This window comes from Amborella trichopoda, chromosome 4 (genome assembly GCF_054954075.1).
Source record: "Amborella trichopoda isolate Santa Cruz 75 chromosome 4, AtrichopodaSantaCruz75HAP2 v2.0, whole genome shotgun sequence".
Taxonomy (NCBI): Eukaryota; Viridiplantae; Streptophyta; class Magnoliopsida; order Amborellales; family Amborellaceae; genus Amborella; species Amborella trichopoda.
In genome coordinates this window covers 39,514,279-39,518,295 of record NC_142339.1, presented here as the reverse complement: position 1 = coordinate 39,518,295, position 4,017 = coordinate 39,514,279, and the positions used below count along the sequence as shown (strand labels likewise).

Here is a 4,017-nt window from a genome sequence, read left to right as displayed (position 1 = left end):
AAGGAATTACATGATGAAGGAGGACACATAGTCGCAACCCTCCTAGCGCAGAAGGACAACCATGGCCGAAGATTGTGGGCAATACATAGAGAGGTTCCTTACAAATATTAGATTTATAGGAATCTCATACACACTCCATCTATGCCACTTAATTCAACACCTCCAATCCACTCCATGTAGGCCTTAGATATATGATCATCCCTAGGGCTCCAATGGATACCGATACATCCTCACTGCTACTAAATACTTTACAAAGTGGGTCGAGGCCGCATCATTCACAAAGATAAAAGGACAACACATGACTTGATTCATCACAAATATTATCATTCATAGATTTCGGGTCTCGGATGTAATAATCACTGCCAATGGGACTAACTTCAAAAATGAGAAGGCCATAAAGATGTGCTAGAAATTCGGGATTGAGCAGAACTTCTCCTCACCTTATTATCCCAAGGAGATTGCTGTGTTGAAGTGATAAATAAATCACTCCTAAAGATTATCGACTGAACTACAGAAAGTAGCAAGGATTGATATGAAAAATTGCAAGATGTACTTTGGACCCATAAAACCACTGAGAAAACAGCCTCAGGAATGACTCCCTACTCACTGCTCTATGGCATTGAGTACTCATTGCTCTATGGCATTGAAGTAATACTCCTAATTGAGATAGAGATACCAACTCTTAGGATCATCTCTCACGAAGAATTCGACTATAAACAACAAGCCAATGTTCGATTAGCTGCTCTCGAAACCTTAGATGAGAGATGGCTACGAGCATCCGACAAAATGATATCCTACCATTATAGGATTGAGTGAGTTTGAATGAAGGTAATTCCCCGAGAATATAGAGTAGGGGACTTGGTTCTAAAGATCTTTTTCTACTAAAAAATAAACCCTCACTATTAGGAAAATTTAAACCTAATTAGGAAGGACCATATGTTGTAGTTTAGACACATATGGGGGCAATGCTTACAATCTCAAAAATTTTGAAGCACAATAATTGACCTCGTCAACATCATGTACCTCAAGAGATTTCAATATTAAAAAAAACAAGAAAAAAAAAGGAAGATGAAACCGGTCCCAAGTTCTCTTAGGGCCTAAAGAGAGAGAGAGAAAGAGAGAAGAAAATAAGAAATACGATATGAAGTACGCTTAGGGGCCTAAGCAGGAAAAAGAAAAAGAAAGGGAATCAGTCCCAAGTGCGCTTAGGGACCTTAAAGGAAAAAGAATAAAATTGGGAAAAAAGCCAAAAAAAAGGAATATTGGTACAAAAGTACGTTCAGGGACCTCAAAAAATTGAAAGAAAAAATGAGAAAGGTGTCCTAAGTAGACTTAGGGACATAAACGAAAGAAATGAAAAATAAATTATGCAAAAACAAGAATGATACTAATTTAGATGACAAGAATTATGTACATCATGAGCAAAAGGAAAAACAAAAAATACACGTGCAGGAACAAAAACACAAAAAGGGGGGAGAAGTAGCCTCAACCGTCATCCCTCGAGTCAACCATGAAGCCACCGGATGCCTCTTGCTTGCCTGCTCTCGGATGAACCCGACGCCAGCTCCACTATCATGTGAAGCCACATGAGAAGGAACGTGAGGTGGTCTCACCCATGGGATTCTCTGACCTCTGGTAGCCTATGCAAGATCGTTGATAGCCTGCTCCAATGCCAAGCTCAACAACGTGACCTGTCAGTTCTGCTCAACCAACTGCATTTGCAACTTCTCCAAATGGAGCTTGTAAGCATCCTGACCCAAGACTACATTTTCTATACAATTTACTCCCAACCTAGATTTTGTTTTATTTTTTCCCCATAATACACTTTTTATGCAAATAACCCCCAACCAAATAAAAAGTAAAAAAATGACTAAACAACCCTCTTTTACTTTTACCGTACCCACACCTCTGTCTCATCTATCCCACCAAAATAGGGGCTCTAGTATTGTGTAATTACGGTCTGGCAATGGGTTCCAGCACTGTGTATAGTGCAGTTAGGCAGTAGGCTCCGACACTTTGTAAAGTGTGGTTCAGTAATAGGGCTCCAGCACTGTGTAAAGTGTGGTCCAGCAGTTGCAAAGGGTGGTCCAGCAGTAGATGTTACTCGATTCCAAGACTCCAACTCTATATAAAAGGCGGTCCGACAGTACTCAGTTTCCGTCCGGTAGTTGTCTTAGGGCGGTCCGGCACTTGTCCATTCCGACAATGTGATGGTGCGCTCTGACTATGTGCTATTGGGATCCAAAAGTCAATGACAAATCTGGCCAAAATGATTTTTGTGTACAAGCATTTTCGTTTAAAAGAAATGAACTTTTTCCCTTGGGGGTATTTGTAGGGGTATTTGTATAGAAAGTTTGTTTTAGGGAAAAAAATGAGAGTAAAAATTAGGTTGGGGTAAGTTGTATAGAAGTGTGGCTTTTTTTTTTTTTTTTTTTGTAATTTGGCTAAAGATAAAATAAGACATTCAAAGTCAAGATATGATAAAGGGAAGAGATGAAGAACGAAAAGCGAGCATCGAAAGAAGGAACAAAACAAACCTGCTTGTTGCACACCCGTAGTCTCCTCACATCGCAGCTTGCGCTCTCCAGGACAGGGGCGATTGCCCGGGAAAGACCCACGGCTGAAGAACGGGCATGATTATAAGTTAAAGCAACTCAAGGGCTGATCATGCATTATCTCTCTCAGCCCTCATTAGTTCCCTCTCTTGCTCTCTCTCTCTGCCTCAAGCCACTGAAAGGGTCGCAAACGTCCTCTCGACCTGGGACTGTAGCTCCTCACTTTGTATCTCTGCATGCTCCCTAGCCTGGGTCTCCTGCTCCAGCAGAGTCTTCAGATAAGCCACCTTCGTGGGGCTCTAGACCGGCTCTTCTCACCCCTTCATGATCTACTATCTAAGCTATCCAATTCCTCTCCTCATACACTGCTAGGGGCACTGCAACGTCCTCCTCACTCAGTCTCTGGGCCCACTTAGCACTCCATGGTGCCGCCATAGACGACTAGTACTCCTCTCGGATACTCACTCTGATAATGGGTGTCTCCCATCGAGGGGTACGGTAACTGCCTTATCCTATCCTCTATAACTGTAGCCCAGGTAAAAAAAAAAGAGATTAATGGAATTAAAAAGATCAAGAAAGAGTGATGGAATTTTAGAAGATCAAGAAAGAGCCGTGGAGGCTTGAGCACCCCACGTTGACAAAACGGTGATTATGACTTTCTTATATTGAATGTAAGAGTCTTCTAATCTAATTCATTGGTCAACGCGAAACCATTTGAAGAAGATTTCCATTAAGTCTGCGATTATTATTTTGAAAACCTTGATTATTCTGAAAGGAAAAGTATATGATATCATTTGAAATAAAGCACCATGTTTAATGCAAAAACTAACAGTTGCAGTGAGTTGTTCCTTTGAAAATTTTTGGATTGAGTCTCATTGTCTCAGGTCATATTAAGCAAACTAGGAGTGGGCTTATGTTGTTGGCAGTTGACCTTAACACCAGAAAAAAAAAAACATACCAATAAAACAGGAGTCGTACTAAGAAAACTGGCTCATCTTTCACCGTCCATTATGCAAATGTACTATTTATGAAGGATGTGACATATTGAACGCGTAAAAGACACTGTACTGGGAATATTTGTAGTGCTCCATGAGACCATAAGGGCAACTTGGTTCCCACTTCCCGTCATCCTGCAAAGTCACATGCTATCACTTGTGTCAACAGTAGATACTTAAACCTAAATGCCTTCCTACTCCTGTGGGGGTATACTATCCAGTGACTTCCTCGGGCTAAACACATGCTTGGGATACTTTTTTATTTCAAATTAGGGGACGTAATCTCTATAACCATAGACTAATCTTAATTAAAAAAAAAAATCTCAAATAAACTCTCTATGTTATCCAATTTTTAAACGGCTAGATTTGTGTCACAAAAACTCAAAACTCGAATTTTTTCTTTTGTACTAAAATTTTAGAATAAAAATAACAAAAAACCTTCTTAAATAGGTGTTTTGGGCAAGGGG

The 4,017-nt window shown here is 40.3% G+C and overlaps 1 long non-coding RNA gene across 1 annotated transcript; it reads right to left on the bottom strand.

Annotated features, from left to right (window-relative positions):
• Positions 1-1,367: 1,367 nt before the first annotated feature.
• Positions 1,368-3,234, bottom strand: LOC148782440 (uncharacterized). The gene is made up of 2 exons (XR_016053538.1): positions 2,538-3,234; positions 1,368-2,231 (listed from the first exon to the last, which is right to left on the bottom strand). It is a non-coding gene; the product is annotated as an uncharacterized LOC148782440 (long non-coding RNA).
• Positions 3,235-4,017: the final 783 nt, after the last annotated feature.